Below are 21,586 nucleotides of genomic sequence, written 5' to 3'. Positions count from 1 at the left end.
AAATCTGGATAGTTGTTTAACTCAAACACGGGTCACCAATTCTAACCTAACTGACCAAATAAGCAGGGTGTCATCCAAGAGTGAGGAGCGAAGGATGTCGATTGAGTAGAAGGAGTCGGAGCTAATTAAGTCTAAGGATGAAAACATTTATTTACAAAGAGACAATTTGAAACTTTTAAAACAAAGAAATGTTTTGTGTTTAATTGCTAAAAGACTTTATGCTAACATTACTCAACTACATCTAAATTGTGAAATAGGGCAGAAAATACATCGCATGATTTTACCCTTCCTTGAGTTTAAGTAGGATGAAATCGATGCTGAAGCATACAACTGTGAAAGTGTTGTATCGGCTGATGATGTGAATCCCACCTACATGTACGGTCTAGACAAAATAGAATCTTTCATAAAGTCCAAAGACCATAACGACATTGTAACAACGTAAAGTTTCCAATTAAATTTTTAATTTTTAAAACCACAAAATGTATATCATATCACAATTTCAAATCCGAAACAACAGTGTTTTCAAAACAAATTCCCAAGATCTCTCAAAAGTGAACTCCATCGGTGTGAGTATGTACGAGACAAGCCATCGCCTTCCCACGGTCCTCGTTGGTACCTGAGACATCAATCACAACAACTGTAAGCATAATGCTTAGTGAGTTCCCCAAAATACCACATACCACAAATACACCACTCGAGGCTAACCCGACCCTCCGGTCAAGATGTCTCAGCGGGACCCTCCAGTCCCGCAGCTCGTCGGACCCTCCGGTCCAGTCATAGCTCATTGGGCCCTCTGGCCCGGTCTGAATCGTTGGACCCTCCGGTTCGGTCTATATAGTCATACAGCATACAAATAACATATAGCATGTAATCTCAGATATAACACATAATCTCATACATAGCACATAAGACCTTATGGTCAACTCAGAATACCACTCAAAGTAACGTATAGTGAGAAGACTCACCTCGTGGAAAGTCTAAGATCTCGCGTACTCGCTATCTCCAAAACCCAACGACGACTCTACCTCGCCTAATCATAAAAAAAATATCATTTAATAACTAAGACTTCCACAACTAAACTTTAACCCTTATCATCATCCTCGGAGGGTAAAAGACCATTTTACCCCTCCTTCACCCAAAGTCTTCATGTTGACCAAAACCCTAAAAAGTCAACAAAAGTCAACCCGACGAGTACGCGGGGCGTACTGCTTGATGTACGCGGAGCGTACATCGCCAACCCATGGATCGGGGTCTCCACCCAGTACGCTGCGCGTACTGGAAGTTACGCCCAGTGTAACCATCAGACTTTAGCATACATCATTTCTGGTCTTAATCGGTTAAGCCATTACTCCAACTTCTAGATCCGGCTCTGTTTATGCGTCTATACCCATAAAGTCGAGACCTTTAAGCCTTGGCATGGTTGTAAAGGCTCCAACACTTCATAACATCACTCTATTCCAACTCAAGGACCTAGATCTCATGCATGGTGCAATGTTCACGACCAAGATTGCATTTTTATGAGTCTAAAACTCAAATAGACCAGAAATACGGAAGATCTAAGCTTATGGAGACCATTTGCTCAAAAGTCTCCACCTTTGGGACTAAAACCCTAGAAAATGGTACATGAAGCATATTAAAAGAACTATAGGACAAGATCTGAGCTTTTTACCTTGAAATGAAGCCTCAACCTTTGCTAAGCTCAGATCTACACTTGAGTACCACTTCTAGCCTTCCCCAATGAGCTCCTCTTCTCCTTTGCTACCTTGAAATGGCACCACCAAGCTTAGAATACTCACAAATGGCCTAAGAACGGTTGCACACTCTCTTTAGGGTTTCTTTCTGAGGGATGGTGGCTAAGAAGTCGAGCCACACATTCCTTTTATAGCCCTCCAAATGAATTAGGGTTTTTAGGTCTGGACCGGTTACGCCCCGCGTAACTTTGGGTACGCCCAACGTACCTAAGGGTGAACGCGTCAAAATGAAGCGCAAGAGTACGCGCATCATACTCCTTGTACGCCCAACGTACTCGCTAATCATGCAACCCTAAAAAGAGAACATAACAAAGATGAAGGGATAAATAGAAGGGTACCTGGTTTTCGAGCTGTTACAATTCTCCTCCACTAGAACCAGACTTTGTCCCCGAAGTCTCATACCGAAAACAACTCCGGATACTGATACCGCATCTCAGCCTCGGGCTCCCATGTCAGCTCGGACCCCTTCCGATGTTGCCACTGCACTTGTACCAAGGGTACTTCCTTGTTCCTCAGAACCTTAACCCTTCGATCCCTAATCGCCACTGGCCTCTCCACATAATTCAGGCCTGCGTCCACCTGAATATCATCCAAAGGCACCACGGACGACTCGTCGGCAATGCATTTCCCCAACTGAGAAACATGAAAGGTGTCGTGGATCTGTTCCAATTCAGCAGGTAGATCCAACCGGTAGGCTACCCTGCCTACCTTAGCAATTACCCTGAACGGTCCAATGTATCGGGGTCCCAACTTGCCCCTCTTCCTGAATCGTATCACTCCTTTCTAAGGAGAGACCCTTAGGAGCACAAGGTCACCAACCTGAAACTCGAGCTCGGACCGACGCCTGTCCGCATAACTCTTCTGGCGACTCTGCGCGGTCAACAATCTCTGCCTGACCGGCTGTATCTGCTCGATCGTCTGGAGTACAATCTCTGTGCTACCCATTACCCGTTGCCCCACCTCTCCCCAGCAGATGGGGGTGCGACACCTTCTCCCATACAACAGCTTAAAAGGTGGCATACCAATGCTCGAATGATGGTTGTTGTTGTACGAAAACTTTGCAAAGGGTAGATAGGTGTCCCAACTCCCTCCAAAATCCAAAACACATGCTCGGAGCATATCCTCAAGCGTCTGAATCGTCCGCTCGATCTGTCCGTCCATCTGCGGGTGGTATGCGGTACTGAAATGCAGCCTCGTACCTAACTCCTCGTGGAACTTCTTCCAAAATCTGGAAGTAAATCGCACGTCTCGATCTGAAACTATCGACAACGGAACCCCATGCCGCGATACCACCTCCCTCACATACAACTCTGTCAACCTCTCAGCAGAAGAGCTCTCACTGATAGCAAGAAAATGAGCGTTCTTCGTCAACCTGTCCACAATCACACAAATTGCATCGACTCCTCTTGCAGTCCTTGGCAATTTGGTGATAAAATCCATGGTAATCTGTTCCCACTTTCACTCGGGAATCTCCAACGGTTGCAGCTTACCATGCGGACGCTGGTGCTCGGCCTTAACTTGGCGACAAGTTAGGCACCTCTCGACGAACCAAGCAACATCCCTCTTCATACAGGGCCACCAATACTCCTTCTTTAGGTCCAAATACATCTTCGTAACCCCGGGATGGATCGAGAACTTCGATCGATGCGCCTCCTCCATCAAAATGGTACGCGTCCCGCCCACAAACGGTACCCAAATCCGACCCTGAGACGTCATAAGCCCTCGACTATCGATAACGAACTCCGACGCCTGCCCAACGACACGCTCCCACTTTCGGTTCTCTGGTCTCGCAGCCTCAACCTGGGCCCCTCGGATGGTGTCCAATACCAGAGTCATCACCGTCAACCTCATACAAATGCCTCGGATCGGGGCACTCTCCGACCTACGGCTCAAAGCGTCGGCTACGACATTAGCCTTGCCCGGGTGGTACAGGATCTCACAATCATAATCCTTCACCACATCCAACCATCTCCTCTGGCGCATATTCAGGTTTGGCTGATCCATCAAGTACTTTAATCTCTTGTGGTCAGTGTATATCGTACACCGAACCCCATACAAATATTGACGCCAAATCTTGACGGAAAACACTACAGCCCCTAACTCCAAATCGTGGATGGGATATCTCGTCTCATGAGGCTTCAACTGCCTCGATGCATACGCGATCACATGCCCTCTCTGCATCAACACCGCTCCCATCCCCAATATCGAAGCATTACAATACACCACGAAATCCTCCATCCTTTCCGGTAGTGCGAGTACAGGAGCTTCGCACAATCTCTGACGAAGGGTCTCAAATGAGGTTTGCTGTTCCGGACCCCATGAGAAAGTAACACCCTTCCGGGTCAACTTGGTAAGTGGCACGGCGATCTTGGAGAAATCTTTGATAAATCTCCTATAGTAGCCTGCCAGCCCGAAGAAGCTTCTGATCTCCGTAGGTGACCTCGGCACCTCCCAACTCATCACAGCCTCAATCTTGGCTGGGTCAACCAATATCCCATTCTGGTTAATGAGATGCCCTAAGAACTGGACCTCCCGTAACCAGAAATCGCACTTGGAGAATTTGGCAAAGAGCCTCTCCGATCTCAGAATTCCGAGGAGCTCCCTCAAATGTTCCGCATGCTGCTCTCTGGTCCTCGAATACACCAGGATGTCATCAATGAATACAATTACCGAACGATCCAACATCGGCCTACACACCCTGTTCATGAGATCCATGAACGCTGCTGGTGCATTGGTGAGCCCAAATGGCATCACCACGAACTCGTAATGCTCGTAACGAGTCCTAAACACCGTCTTCTGGATATCCTCATCCCGAACTCTCATCTGGTGATATCCCGACCTCAAGTCAATCTTGGAGAACCAAGACGCCCCCTGTAACTGATCGAATAGATCGTCGATCCTCGGTAACGGATAACGATTCTTGACCGTCAACTTGTTCAACTCCCGGTAATCAATGCACATCCGGTGTGAACCACCTTTTTTTCTTGACAAAAAGGATCGGCGCTCCGCAGGGAGAGTTATTGGGACGGATGAGCCCTTTCCCTAACAGCTCTTGCAGTTGTGAGGATAACTCCTGCATCTCTAGCGGTGCTAGCCGATACGGCGCCTTAGCGATAGGCGCAGCCCCAGGAACCAAATCGATACGAAACTCCACCTGCCTCTCGGGAGGCACTCCCGGTAACTCCTCGGGAAACACGTCTGGGAACTTACGCACTATTGGCACCTCATCCGCTGAACTTGACCTCCCAGCGACCTCGCGCACATCTGTCACATAGGCTACGAACCTCTTACAGCCCTGCTGCAAACTCCGCCTCGCTCTAGCGGCCAAACAGAAAACCAAAACACCATGAGTCCCCTCGCCGTAAACCGTCAGCGCTCCCCCACTAGGATCTCGGATCGTCACCAATTGACGCTTGCAATCTATGACAACCCCAAAACGGCTCAACCAATCCATTCCTACTATGACACAAACATCCCCCATAGCGATCGGAATCAAATCAATCAGGAACTCCACCCCGAAGATCTCCAGCATGCATCCACGTATCACCTCGGTAGGACATACCTCATGCTCATCTGCTATGGAAACCCACAGAGGTCGACTCAACGCCTCCCTCGGAATACTTATGTGCCGACTAAAAGCCAAAGATATGAAAGACCGACTCGCACCCGAGTCGAATAAAAACAATGCAGGTACAGAACTCACAAGAAAAGTACCTACGCATAACATATAGCAATTACAATAACATAAACTCAACATAAAATAGATAAAGATTACATACCCGCCACGACGTCAGGTGCTGCGCGAACCTCCTCCGTAGTCAGCTGGAAGGCTCTCCCCCTAGCCTTCGGTGCTTCGTCCTTCACTGGCCGGGTCTCAGCAGCTCGAACCGCAGGTTCAGATCCCTGCGCTGACCTCTTAAGTTGGGGGCACCTGCCCTTCCGATGGCCGGCTGGTTGCAATGGAAGCAAACCGAGAACCCCTTCGGATAGTCCCTCGCAAAATGTCCTTCCTTCCAGCATTTGTAGCATACCCCAGTCTTGCACGGCCCATCATGGCTCTTGCCGCACTTCCCACAAGTGCGGCCCCTCGAACTACCCGTCCTCGAATCAGCGGGCTTTGCCCGCTTGGCACCCGGCTGCGACTGTGCCGGTCGTCGATCACCCCTAAGCAACTCAGTCTCCTCCCTCGCCTGTGTCTCAAGCTCGATCTCCCTCTTCCTGGCATTTTCCTGGAGCTCGGCAAATGTCTGGTAAGTTGATTTCGCCACGAACTCGTGGATGTCTCTCCTCAAAATACTCAGATAACGGCTCATGCGAGCCTGCTTAATGGACACCAACTCCAGGCAAAACAGCGCCCGCTCATGAAACATCCTCGTAATCACAGTCACCGACTCTGTCCCCTGCTTGAGGGTTAGAAACTCATGAGCTGAACGTTCCCTCTCCACCTGGGGAATATACTCGTCACGAAACATCGTAGTAAACCTCTCCTAGGTCACTGCAGTCAGCTCAGCTGTAGAATAGCACGCGGTCACGAATTTCCACCAGTCCTTCGCCCCCAAGTGAAGTTGGTTGAGTGCGAATCGCACCCTCAAGTGCTCCGAACACGAGCACGTATAGAACCACCCCTCCATGTCTTAGATCCACCTCATAGCAGCGATTGGCTCCTGCGTACCATCGAACTCTGGTGGTTTCGTGTTGCTGAACTCTCGGTACAGCAACGAATCACCACCCTGGGGTCTTGCAGCAGCAACAGCTGTTGTGGCTGCAACAACAGCATCATCAGTCAAGGCAGCATAACGCTCGTCAAACGTCTCGATCAGTGTGGTCTTAATAGACCCAAACATCTCCGGAATCTCGGCTCTGATGGCAGCAGCCACCTCCTCATGGATGATCCGACGGATCTCCTCATCACTCACCCCACTGCTCTTGGGGTTATGGCGTGTCCCGACCATGATCAACCTCTGAAATACAACATAAAAAATATCAGGGATACTCTCGAGTATACTCACACTCGATAACTCAAACATCCTCACTCCTGGTACCCTCAAGGATTCTTACTTGGACTGCGCACCAATCCGGTGTTTTCAATAGTACGGGCCCAATACTATTGTCCACATCGAATCAATATACAATCCAAGTCCTCCTCCTAGGATCCCAAGTCGTAAATACTCTACTCTCGCTATGCATTGGCTACCCTCAGTAGACCTATCATGAGCTCCTCACTGCTACCTACTCACTCTCAAAGTATCTCATAGCAGCAGTAATCTCCTAGGCTAAGGCATCACAAATCAGGCCAGTCTAGTCCTTATAGGAATACCTAGCCTCTCTATCATGCATAAAATAACATCTCATAACTCATAACATATAATGTAAGGGTATTTTGGGGATTCACCGTTCGGGCGCTGGCTGACCGTACACACCATCCACTCTGCTCGTTTCCAAAACTTCTTTTTCTTTTTTGAAAATTTGCAGTTTTGGTTGTAAAATTTCTCAAATCCTCGGTTTAACTTCAAATACGCCCGAAGGTGCATCTGAATCCCTCAAACCAAGGCTCTGATACCAACTTGTAACAACGTAAAATTTCCAATTAAATTTTTAATTTTAAAACCACAAAACGTATATCATATCATAATTTCAAATCCGAAACAACAGTGTTTTCAAAACAAATTCCTAAGACCTCTCAAAAGTGAACTCCATCGGTGTGAGTGTGTACGAGTCAAGCCGTCGCCTTCCCAAGGTCCTCGCTGGTACCTGAGACATCAAACACAACAACTGTAAGCATAATGCTTAGTGAGTTCCCCAAAATACCACATACCACAAATACGCCACTCGAGGCTAACCCGACCCTCCGGTCAAGAGGTCTCAGCGGGACCCTCCAGTCCCGCAGCTCGTCGGACCCTCCGGTCCAGTCATAGCTCATTGGGCCCTCTGGCCCGGTCTGAATCGTTGGACCCTCCGGTCCGGTCTATATAGTCATACAGCATACAAATAACACATACCATGTAATCTCAGATTGTTACACCCCCGAACCAGACGGCGGAAACGTCCGGGGGCTGTTGTGACTCAATTGAATACCATCACAATGAATATACATGAAACATAACATCATACAACACCAAGCATTTGGAATATTACAACTGGTAGCGTTTACATTCAGTACATTGTTTCAAAATATTACATTCCCAAAAGTAGATTGTTCAATACTAGTTAAACAAACAATAAGACATCACTGAGTACATTTTTCCTTCGGTTTACCTGTTACCTAAGAATACAAGTATTTTGAAAAATGTCAACATATGAAATGTTGGTGAGTTCATAAGTAATGTTTGAAATCCAATGTTTTGTATTGTTTTGAAAACCACCAGAAAATCCGATATTTTCTGAAAATAGTATAGTATAAAAGGTGTGAAGATCCGTACGTATGCTTGTTTGTTTCTATAAATGTAAGAGTACGATTCGTAAAACTCGGTATGTAGTTCGTGGGTGTATTAATTGAAAACCCTAGGAAAACCCGACGTTTTCCTAATACCTTGCATTAAATAATTTATGTGTTGTAATTTCGTTACGACAGGTGTATTCGTTGAGCTCCGGAGTCGTTGGATTAATTGTGGATTGTGAATTGTTGTAAACGTACATTAATGAGAATACAAGTATTTTGAAAAACGTCAACATATGAAATGTTGGTGACTTCATAAGTAATGTTTGAAATCCAATGTTTTGTATTGTTTTGGAAACCACCAGAAAATCCGATATTTTCTTAAAATAGTATAGTATAAAAAGGTGTGAAGATCCATAAGTATGCTTGTTTGTTTCTATAAATGTAAGAGTACGATTTGTAAAACTCGATATGTAGTTCATAGGTGTAATAATTGAAAACCCTAGGAAAACCCGACGTTTTCCTATCACTTTGCTTTAATTAACTTATGTTACCTGAGAATACAAGTATTTTGAAAAACGTCAACATATGAAATGTTGGTGACTTCATAAGTAATGTTTGAAATCCAATGTTTTGTATTGTTTTGGAAACCACCAGAAAATCCGATATTTTCTTAAAATAGTATAGTATAAAAAGGTGTGAAGATCCATAAGTATGCTTGTTTGTTTCTATAAATGTAAGAGTACGATTTGTAAAACTCGATATGTAGTTCGTAGGTGTAATAATTGAAAACCCTAGGAGACGTTGGATTAATTGTGGATTGTGAATTGTTGTAACGTACATTAATGAAAACGACCAGTTGACAACCGTACAAACGATCCCTTAGGCATCGCTTGCACTTATTCACTTAACCCAACCCCCCGGACTCATGTAGCCCCACGACCGAGGGGAAAAAGAGGGTGCGAAGCCCCGGTATTTCCCTACGTCGTTCAAGGCTATCGTGAATGCGAAGGGCCCTTAGTCCGACTCGCATTTGGTGAATTCTCGACTTTACTAGCAGCACCAGAAGGCCCTTGGGGTCCAACAGCACAAAGCCTGTAAAAGTCCTTTTACACGAACTTGGGTCATATAAGACCCAACTACATGTAAGCGAGTTTCCTTCGGGCCTAAAGATCATGTCATGGGGCTAGCTAGGCCCAACAAACATGATTTGAAACTTTTGGGCCCAAAGACGGTGTATCGACGTCTGGTGTATTCTCGCGTGTGTATTGCATTCCCGAGATTTTCATGTGTGTATTGAAATATCGTCGTGTTAGTAGTTTCGGATTGTTATTGATTCGAGATCGAATCAATTCGTTTGATAACGATTTTGATGTTGAAGGTGTATTGAATTTCGCCGATAGTCGAGGTACTAGCATTTCATCGTGTCGGGTTCACTGCTTAAGACATTAGTCTTTTATATTTTTCAGACCCTTCTTTTTAGATGAATTTACACTTTTGGACCCTTATATAAAATAATTTATATTTGAGTCCTTAAGCCATTTTTCTTGACACTTTAGTATCAAAACTTGTAGAAAAGTATTTTTCAGCTTAAAGCTTTTTGAAAAACAGTTTTAATCCCTCAAAATGAAATTTTTCGGCTGGAACCCTCAATTTCGCAAATTTAACACTTTTGGCCCAAAATAGAAAATCTTTGCATCTTTGGTCCCTTTTAAATATGAAAAGCATTTTTAACCTTTGAAATGGACTTGGGGCACTAGTAGTCCCCTGTTTTACAGAAAAATGCATTTTCAGCCCCTCAACTTTGAACTTTTCGCATATTGGGCCTTATTGGGCCGAAAAGTTCATTTTTATCCCATTAAGCTAAAAAATTTACATTTTAATCATTCCCAAAGTGTAAATTTCTGAAAAATCCCTTTATGAAACTATTTTGACACTTATCAACCTTCAGAATTTGTATTTTGACATTTTGGCCCCTTTAAATTCATATTTTTAGCATTTTGAGTCCAAAAATGTGATTTTTAGCCCAAGATGTTCATCTAAACCAACTTGGTTATTTTTCTACTGATGACTTATGTATAATGATATGTTTTAGCACTTGTTTCATGAATCATAATGCAAATCTCGATTTTTAGGTCTTTTTGACTAGTTTCAACACCATAAACACATAAAAGTATGTAAATAAACATAGAAATCATACAAGGCATACACATAATGATAGATCTACACATTTGCTTGTATTCTCCCCCCACAAAACTTATAAAAACCGAAAATAAGCGGGTATGAAGCTCAACTTGGGTGTCGTTTCGGTTTTTTGGAGAAAAGATGGAAGAAAAATGAGGTGATTTTCGGCCCTAGCACACTTTGATGAAGATCTCGGCCTTGAGGTGGTTCTAGGATGCAAGATCGTGATTTCTTATGAGTTAAGAGGAGATGTTTGATAGATCAAAGAACCTAGGTCATAGTTTTAAGTATAACCATAACTTGGATGGTGATTTTTGTGGAAAACCTCCTTGAATGCCCTTGAATCTTCGAAATTTAGTGAAGAGGGTGAAGGTGCTTTTGGAGAGTGTTTGATATGTGAGAGGTGATGAAAGTGTGTGTGTTGGAATCGGCCGAGACAAGAAGAAAGAGGAGAGAAAGGGTTGAGTTGACATACATAGATGCATGTTGGTCCATGCATGGAAATATGTGGGACATAAGTGAGGTGGCATGAAGAAGTCAACCCCCTTTCTTCTTGGATTTGGGCCTTGGGCCGAGAATTTGGAAAAGAAAAAGGTTTTTGGGCTTTATTGCCCCTAAGCCCATATAGAAGTTAAGTTGGATGATTTTTGGTTCCAAAATAAATATAATATGATTTTTACACTTTGTTGGGCTAGTTTAGGTTAATCATGGTTCATAATTTTTAATTTATTTCATTCTAGGCCCAATATGGCCCAAAATGTTAAAATAAATTGATGTGGGAGAATACAAACAAATGTGTAGATCTATCATTATGTGTATGCCTTGGATGATTTCTATGTTTATTTACATACTTTTGTGTGTTTATGGTGTTGAAACTAGTCAAAAGGACCTAAAAATCGAGATTTGTATTATGATGCATGAGACAAGTGCTAAAACATATCATTATACATAAGTCATTACTAGAAAAATAACCAAGTTGGTTTAGATGAACATCTTGGGCTAAAAATCACATTTTTGGACTTAAATTGCTAAAAATATGAAATTTAATGGCTCAAAATGTCAAAATACAAATTCTGGAGGTTAATATGTGTCAAAACAGTTTCATAAAGGAATTTTCCAGAAATTTACACTTTAGAATGATTAAAATGTAAATTTTTAAACTTAATGGGCTAAAAGAGAACTTTTCGGCCCAATAAGGCCCAATATGCGAAAATTTCAAAGTTGAGGGGCTGAAAATGCATATTTCTGTAAAACAGGGGACTACTAGTGTCCCAAGTCCATTTCAAAGGTTAAAAATGCTTTTCACATTTAAAAGGGACCAAAAATGCAAAACTTCTCTATTTTGGGCCAAAAGTGTAAAATTTGCGAAAATGAAGGTTCCAGCCGGAAAAGTTGCATTTTGAGGGACTAAAACTGTTTTTCAAAAAGCTTTGGGCTGAAAAATACTTTTCTACAAGTTTTGATACTAAAGTGTCAAGAAAAAATGGCTTAAGGACTCAAATATAAATTATTTTATATAAGGGTCCAAAAGTGTAAATTCATCTAAAAAGAAGGGTCTGAAAAATATAAAAGACTAATGTCTTAAGCAATGAACCCGACACGATGAAATGCTAGTACCTCGACTATCGGCGAAATTCAATACACCTTCAACACCAAAATCGTTATCAAACGAATTGATTCGATCTCGAATCAATAACAATCCGAAACTACTAACACGACGATATTTCAATACACACATGAAAATCTCGGGAATTCAATACACACGCGAGAATACACCAGACGTCGATACACCGTCTTTGGGCCCAAAAGTTTCAAATCATGTTTGTTGGGCCTAGCTAGCCCCATGACATGATCTTTAGGCCCGAAGGAAACTCGCTTACATGTAGTTGGGTCTTATATGACCCAAGTTCGTGTAAAAGGACTTTTACAGGCTTTGTGCTGTTGGACCCCAAGGGCCTTGTGGTGCTGCTAGTAAAGTCGAGAATTCACCAAATGCGAGTCGGACTAAGGGCCCTTCGCATTCACGATAGCCTTGAACGACGTAGGGAAATACCGGGGCTTCGCACCCTCTTTTTCCCCTCGGTCGTGGGGCTACATGAGTCCGGGGGGTTCGGTTAAGTGAATAAGTGCAAGCGATGCCTAAGGGATCGTTTGTACGGTTGTCAACTGGTCGTTTTCATTAATGTACGTTACAACAATTCACAATCCACAATTAATCCAACGTCTCCGGAGCTCAACGAATACACCTGTCGTAACGAAATAACAATACATAAGTTAATTAAAGCAAAGTGATAGGAAAACGTCGGGTTTTCCTAGGGTTTTCAATTATTACACCTACGAACTACATATCGAGTTTTACAAATCGTACTCTTACATTTATAGAAACAAACAAGCATACTTATGGATCTTCACACCTTTTTATACTATACTATTTTAAGAAAATATCGGATTTTCTGGTGGTTTCCAAAACAATACAAAACATTGGATTTCAAACATTACTTATGAAGTCACCAACATTTCATATGTTGACGTTTTTCAAAATACTTGTATTCTCAGGTAACAGATAAATTGAAGGAAGAATTGTACTCTATTACGTTTTGCTGTTGTTTAATTAGTATCGAACAACTTACTTTTGGGCATGTAACATTATGGAGCAATGTAATGGATGTAAACACTATCAGTTGTAATATTCCAATGCTTGGTGATGAATGATGTTGTGTTTCATGTATATTCATTGTGATGGTATTCAATTGAGTCACAACAGCCCCCGGACGTTTCCGCCGTCTGGTTCGGGGGTGTGACAGGTTGGTATCAGAGCTCTGTTTATAGTGAACTAGCATATCTAACCATCCATTGATATGCAACTATAAACCAAATGAGGGACTAACATAACTCTAAACAAAACAAGTAAAATACAACAATAAAACACCTTTGCCTGCATTAGGAACAAGGAACATAACACCGAACCAAACAAGATAATGCTAGTATCTCGGTTAAATCAGGACTGTTCTTAGTGGTACCAAGGAGTGGATGTAGCCTGATCAACTACATTCTCTCCAAAGTATAACTAACACACATTCTGATGAGATCGTGATAGCTAGGGAACCTAAAACTATACCCCTTATCACCAAAAAGAGAACGTCTGTTTAGCGTAAATCATAGTCATGAGAGTGACGATAATTTATACTTTCCCCCAGTCGTCATGGAGGAAGATCAGCCGGGTATCCAGTTCCATCAAGTCCTAGTGGCTCACGGGATGCTTGAAGATGAACCAGAAGGGAATCTAGAAGAAGCACACGACGTCGGACCTGACGAATACATAGACACCAACTACGAGTTTGGAGAGACCGACGATGACGTCGAGCAAGGGCAAGACCGGGACAAGGATCACGTCACGTCGTGTGTGGATGAGGCGCAACCAGACCACCCCGCTCCGCCAATGAACCCCCCAAGGGAGAACCGTTCTCCCGAAGCTGAGATCGCCGCACTGCGACAACAGTTGTATGCTATGGAAGCCCGGGTAGTGCGAGCTGAGCATGAGAGGGATGAAGTTATTGGAGACATGACGGAGATGGCTCAGTTACTGGCACAACATTTCGGCATATGACCCCACCACTACGTAGGACACAGATCGTCGTGGTTAGGGATAGACTTATCTTAGTAGGTCGTTAGGAACTATGCGATGTACCCCGACTCTATGTTTAAGTGACTACACTACTCATAGAGCCGTTATGCTGTCGAACTAGTGTCACTCGTGTATGCTCTTACGAGCAAATTTTTCATATATCAAATGCGGATAATATTAGTAAACTTTTACGTCCTTTGTTATAATATTACAAATTGCTATGTGTTGAGAATCTATGGTTGTATGTTGAATGGTAGGAATGTTTTAGTACGTACATTGCACCTAGTCAGTAGGGTCACCACCTTCCAGAAACCCCCAAGCAGTCAATGTCTTTCCGTTTCGTGACAGAAAGATGCCTCGCCGAGCTACTCGCAGAAACCCTGAACCAATCCCACCTGAAGTTGACTCCAGTGCATTCCAGGCGGCCGTGTCTGCTGCGGTCACCGCAGCTATGGCACAACTTCACCGAGGGAACAACGGAGGAGGCAACGGGCAAGGGTCTGGGAGTTCGAACAACGGGATGAATCGAGGACCCACCAAAACATGTACCTACAAGGACTTCACAAACGCCAAACCACGAACTTTTAACGGCACTGGAGGAGTGATCACTCTGAAGCGATGGATCGAGAAGGTGGAATCGGTATTCGAGATATGCGATTGTCCTGAGCAGATGAAAGTGAAGTTCGCGGCCTGCACTTTTGTCGATCAAGCGCTCACCTGGTGGAACGGACATGTGGAAGCCATGACACTTCCTGTAGCCAACTCTATGCCGTGGGCGCAGATGAAAGAAATGCTGATGGCTGAATACTGCCCACGAGGTGAGATTCAGAAAATGGAGCAAGAGCTGTGGAACCTCACTGTGCAGAATGCGAATATCGATGCCTACATATCGAGATTTAGCGAACTATCCAGGTTGTGCCCGGGTATGATCACCTCGGCAGGAAAGAAGATTGAGCGATTCATTTGGGGACTAACATCACCAATCCAGGGAAACGTGATAGCTGCAAACCCTGAAACATTTGACAGTGCAAAAAGATTGGCGAAGAAGTTGTATGACCATAACAACAAAAAGGGTGAGAAGCCAACGGAGATTGAGGGAAAGAAGGAAGGTGATGGTAAGAAGGGGAAGAACAATAAGAGGAAGGGGCGTCAGGGCCCCGAGACCTCTAAAAAGCAGCAGACAGTGGCAGTTAATGCTGTCACCGCACCGATTCCAGCCGCACCACATGCTCCAGCCTCAGCTACTTCAAATGCTTCAAGACCTTATTCCGGTAATCTTCCCAAGTGCAACAAGTGCGGTTTCCATCACAATGGAGATTGCAAGGAGTTACAGTGCACCAGTTGCAACCGAAGGGGACACACGGCGAAGTACTGCAGGACTTACCCTCCCCAGAACCAACAATAGGGAAACAACAACCATAACAACAATCGCAACAACAACAACGTCACCACCGGCGGCAACAATGCAGGGCCTAGCCACACCTGCTATGGGTGTGGGAGGACTGGGCATTTCCGCCGAGACTGCCCTAACAACAACAATCCCGGAAACGGAGGAACAGGATGGATGCTGACCATGGGTCAAGGAGAGGCGGTTCAGGACCCCGCTGTTGTTACCGGTACGTTTCCCCTAAATCACACTTATGCATGCATCCTGTTTGACACCAGAGCGGAGCGAAGTTTCGTAAGAAATAAGTTTAAACATTTATTAAAACAACAGCCCTAAATGAAACCTTTACGGTGGAAATGGCCAATGGGAAAACCGAATCTACAGGGGAAATCTACATCGGATGTACCCTAACCCTCAATCAACACGTCTTTCGAATAGACTTGATGCCTGTATCAATTAGGAGTTTCGATGTGATTATTGGCATGGACTGGTTAAGCCCCCACCATGCTGAAATCATGTGTCACGAGAAGGCCGTTCGCCTTCGCCTTCCCAATCATGAAACCCTAGTAATTTACGGAGACAAACCTAGCATGAACCTCTACCTCGTCTCGTGCATCAAGGCACAAAAACATCTACGAAAGAACAATTTGGCATTCCTGGCTCACATAGTGGATAAAACCAAGGAAGAGTTTAATGTTCAAGACATTCCCATAGCATGTGAATTTCCAGATGTGTTTCCTAAAGATCTTCCAGGAGTACCCCCGGAGAGACAAGTGGAATTTCGAATTGACCTCGTTCCAGGAGCAACTCCTCTCGCTAAATCACCCTATCAGCTAGCTCCTGCTGAGATGCAGGAATTGTCCAGCCAACTCAGTGAACTCTTGGACAAGGGATTCATCCGCCCTAGTTACTCTCCATGGGGAGCTCCAGTCCTTTTTGTCAAAAAGAAGGACAGATCTTTTAGAATGTGCATCGATTACAGAGAGTTAAATAAACTCACTGTTAAAAATCGCTACCCACTCCCGCGAATCGATGATCTATTTGACCAGCTCCAAGGAGCTAGTTATTTTTCTAAAATAGATCTACGGTCCGGATACCATCAACTCAAAGTCCGGGAAGAGGATATTCCAAAAACCGCTTTCCGAACTCGCTACGGACATTATGAATTTGTCGTAATGCCCTTCGGTCTAACAAATGCCCCTGCTGCATTTATGGACCTAATGAACCAAATCTGTCGACCATTCCTCGACAACTTTGTCATTGTTTTCATCGATGACATCCTCGTCTATTCTCGAAGCAAAGAAGAGCATGGCCAACATCTCTGACAAGTCCTAGAAACTGTGCGATCGGAAAAGCTATAAGCAAAACTCTCCAAGTGTGAGTTCTGGCTCCGAAGTGTGAACTTCCTAGGTCATGTAGTCAGCCAAGATGGAATCCATGTGGATCCCTCTAAATTCAAAGCTGTTGAAGGATGGGCAATCCCGACAACACCTACAGAAATCCGTCAGTTCTTGGGTCTAGCAGGCTACTATATGAGATTCATTCAAAACTTCTCTAAGATCGCCAAGCCACTTACCTCGCTTACACAAAAGGGCGTACCATTCAAATGGACGGACAAACAAGAAGCCGCATTCCGAACCCTGAAACAAGCTCTAGTACCGGGGCGCTACAGAGAGCGCTTGGTTGACCAGAGTGCAAGCTGCGAACTTCACTTTCATCTCCTCAAGACAATCGCATATCTTGAATACCAATTCCACCTTCTCGATCCATCGCTTCAGAGTGATCACTCCTCCAGTGCCGTTAAAAGTTCGTGGTTTGGCGTTTGTGAAGTCCTTGTAGGTACATGTCTTGGTGGGTCCTCGATTCATCCTGTTGTTCGAACTCCCAGACCCTTGCCCGTTGCCTCCTCCGTTGTTCCCTCGATGAAGTTGTGCCATAGTTGCTGTGACCGCAGCAGACACGGCCGCCTGGAATGCAGTGGAGTCAACTTCAGGTGGGATTGGTTCAGGGTTTCTGCGAGTAGCTCGGCGAGGCATCTTTCTGTCATGAAACGGAAAGACATTGACTGCTTGGGGGTTTCTGGAAGGTTGTGACCCTACTGACTAGGTGCAATGTACGTACTAAAACATTCCTACCATTCAACATACAACCATAGATTCTCAACACATAGCAATTTGTAATATTATAACAAAGGACGTAAAAGTTTACTAATATTATCCGCATTTGATATATGAAAAATTTTCTCGTAAGAGCATACACGAGTGACACTAGTTCGACAGCATAACGGCTCTATGAGTAGTGTAGTCACTTAAACATAGAGTCGGGGTACATAGCATAGTTCCTAACGACCTACTAAGATAAGTCTATCCCTAACTGCGACGATCTGCGTCCGCAGGTGGTGCTGAGGATGTGGATGCTCCCTGAAGACGAGCCACCAATCGTTCTGCGTCCTGAAGTCGAGACTCCCACCTTACCTGCCTCATGTGAAATTCCAGAAGAACGTCACGTGTCTCCTGTTCCGCACGCTCGACCCTAGTCCAAAACTGGCGTACCTGATCAGCAGTGCCCTAAGCAAGATCGTCGGTGTTCTGTAATCGTCTCACCATGACCGGTAGGGCTCGGTCAGCCGGTCCTCCGTCCCTCAGGTCAAAGAACTCGCGCGACATGCCGAATGGGGGTCGCTGTCCCTACTGTCTGCTCCATCTCCAAAGATCAATACCCCAAGGAGGGGTAGAACCAGTGGGGCCCACCTGGTAAGCAGGCACCCTGATCGGGTAAGGGGGGTTGATGACTTCGGAATCTGCGTTCGAATCACCCCCTTCACTATCATCGGGTTCCTCTTTGAAGTTCTCTTCGTCTTCTTCGGGTTCAGCAGGCTCGCCTTCGTCTCCAGCCTCCGGTTCCCCGTCAGATTCCTCTTCGGGGTCTTCCTCAGGCTCTTCCTCTAACCATCTGTTATTCCCCTGATTAGGGAAATAAGGGTCTCCAGGGTGATGAAAACCAGCCATGTTGTCTGCGTGAGTATGTAAATATGCTAATATTATTCCTAGGATGCTACAACTATTGTACAAACTAAACAAGCGTTCTCTTTTTGGTGATAAAGGGGTATAGTTTTAGGTTCCCTAGCTATCACGATCTCATCAGAACGTGTGTTAGTTATACTTTGGAGAGAATGTAGTTGATCAGGCTACATCCACTCCTTGGTACCACTAAGAACAGTCCTAATTTAACCGAGATACTAGCATTATCGTGTTTGGTTCGGTGTTATGTTCCTAGTTCCTAATGCAAGCAAAGGTGTTTAATTATTGTATTTTACTTGTTTTGTTCAGAGTTATGTTAGTCCCTCTTTTGGTTTATAGTTGCATATCAATGTATGGTTCGATATGCTAGTTCACTATAAACAGAGCTCTGATACCAACCTGTCACACCCCCGAACCAGACGGCGAAAACGTCCGGGGGCTGTTGTGACTCAATTGAATACCATCACAATGAATATACATGAAACATAACATCATACAACACCAAGCATTGGAATATTACAACTGGTAGCGTTTACATTCAGTACATTGTTTCAAAATATTACATTCCCAAAAGTAGATTGTTCAATACTAGTTAAACAAACAATAAGACATCACTGAGTACATTTTTCCTTCGGTTTACCTGTTACCTGAGAATACAAGTATTTTGAAAAATGTCAACATATGAAATGTTGGTGAGTTCATAAGTAATGTTTGAAATCCAATGTTTTGTATTGTTTTGAAAACCACCAGAAAATCCGATATTTTCTGAAAATAGTATAGTATAAAAGGTGTGAAGATCCGTACGTATGCTTGTTTGTTTCTATAAATGTAAGAGTACGATTCGTAAAACTCGGTATATAGTTCGTGGGTGTATTACTTGAAAACCCTAGGAAAACCCGACGTTTTCCTAATACCTTGCATTAAATAATTTATGTGTTGTTATTTCGTTACGACAGGTGTATTCGTTGAGCTCCGGAGTCGTTGGATTAATTGTGGATTGTGAATTGTTGTAAACGTACATTAATGAAAATGACCAGTTGACAACCATACAAACGATTCCCTTAGGCGTCGCTCGCACTATTCACTTAACCCAACCACCCGGACTCATGTAGCCCCACAACCGAGGGGAAAAAGAGGGTGCGAAACCCCGGTATTTCCCTACGTCGTTCAAGGCTATCGTGAATGTGAAGGACCCTTAGCCCGACTCGCATTTGGTGAATTCTCGACTTTACTAGCAGCACCAGAAGGCCCTTAGGGTCTAACAGCACAAAGCCTGTAAAAGTCCTTTTACACGAAATTAGGTCATATAAGACCCAACTACATGTAAGCGAGTTTCCTTCGGGCCTAAAGAACATGTCATCGGGCTAGCTAGGCCCAACAAGCATGATTTGAAACTTTTGGGCCCAAGGACGGTGTATCGACGTATGGTGTATTCCCACGTGTGTATTGAGTTCCCGAGATTTCCATGTGTGTATTGAAATATCGTCGTGTTAGTAGTTTCGGATTGTTATTGATTCGAGACCGAATCAATTCGTTTGGTAACGATTTTGGTGCTGAAGGTGTATTGAATTTCGCCTATAGTCGAGGCACTAGTATTTCATCGTGTCGGGTTCATTGTTTAAGGCATTAGTATTTTACATTTTCCAGCGCCTTTCTTTTGGATGAATTTACACTTTTGGACCCCTTATATAAAAGAATTTATATTTTAGTCCTTAAGCCATTTTTCTTGAGACTTTAGTATCAAAACTTGTAGAAAAGTATTTTTCAGCTCAAAGCTTTTTGAAAAACAGCTTTAGTCCCTCAAAATGAAATTTTGTGGCTGGAACCCTCATTTTCGCAAATTTTACACTTTTGGCCCAAAATAGAAAATCTTTGCATCTTTGGTCCCTTTTAAATATGAAAAGAATTTTTAACCTTTGAAATGGACTTGGGGCACTAGTAGTCCCCTGTTTTACAGAAAAATGCATTTTCAGCCCCTCAACTTTGAAATTTTCGCATATTGGGCCTTATTCGGCCGAAAAGTTCATTTTTAGCCCATTAAGCTTAAAAATTTACATTTTAATCATTCCCAAAGTGTAAATTTCTGAAAAATCCCTTTATGAAACTGTTTTGACACTTATAAACCTTCAGAAATTGTATTTTGACATTTGGGCCCCTTTAATTTCATATTTTTAGCATTTTGAGTCCAAAAATGTGATTTTTAGCCCAAGATGTTCATCTAAACCAACTTGGTTATTTTTCTACTGATGACTTATGTATAATGATATGTTTTAGCACTTGTTTCATGAATCATAATGCAAATCTCGATTTTTAGGTCCTTTTGACTAGTTTCAACACCATAAACACATAAACGTATGTAAATAAACATAGAAATCATATAAGGCATACACATAATGATAGATCTACTCATTTGCTTGTATTTTCCCCCCACAAAACTTATAAAAACCGAAAATAAGGGGGTATGAAGCTCACCTTTGGTGTGGTTTCGGTTTTGGAGAAAAGATGGAAGAAAAATGAGGTGATTTTCGGCCCTAGCACACTTTGATGAATATCTCGGCCTTGAGGTGCTTCTAGGATGCTAGATCATGATTTCTTATGAGTTAAGAGGAGATGTTTGATAGATCAAAGAACCTAGGTCATAGTTTTAAGTATAACCTTACCTTGGATGGTGATTTTTGTGCAAAACCTCCTTGAATGCCCTTGAATCTTCGAAATTTAGTAAAGAGGGTGAAGGTGTTTTTGGAGAGTGTTTGATATGTGAGAGGTGATGAAAGTGTGTGTGTGTGTGTGTGTGTTGGAATCGGCCGAGACAAGAAGAAAGAGGAGAGAAAGGGTTGAGTTGACATACATAGATGCATGTTGGTCCATGCATGGAAATATGTGGGACATAAGTGAGGTGGCATGAAGAAGTCAACCCCCTTTCTTCTTGGATTTGGGCCTTGGGCCGAGAATTTGGAAAAGAAAAAGGGTTTTGGGCTTTATTGCCCCTAAGCCCATATAGAAGTTAATTTGGATGATTTTTGGTCCCAAAATAAATATAATATGATTTTTACACTTTGTTGGGCTAGTTTAGGTTAATCATGGTTCATAATTTTTAATTTATTTCATTCTAGGCCCAATATGGCCCAAAATGTTAAAATAAATGGATGTGGGTCCAATTAGAGCCCATTTAAAGGTTCTAATCCCATGATAGTCAAATTGGAGGCTTATTGGCCCAATGAGTCCAATAAGGAAGTCCTAGTC

The sequence above is a fragment of the Lactuca sativa genome, chromosome 3 (genome assembly GCF_002870075.4).
Source record: "Lactuca sativa cultivar Salinas chromosome 3, Lsat_Salinas_v11, whole genome shotgun sequence".
NCBI lineage: Eukaryota > Viridiplantae > Streptophyta > Magnoliopsida > Asterales > Asteraceae > Lactuca > Lactuca sativa.
The sequence above is the reverse complement of the archived record's forward strand: the minus strand, read 5'-3'. Positions refer to the sequence as shown.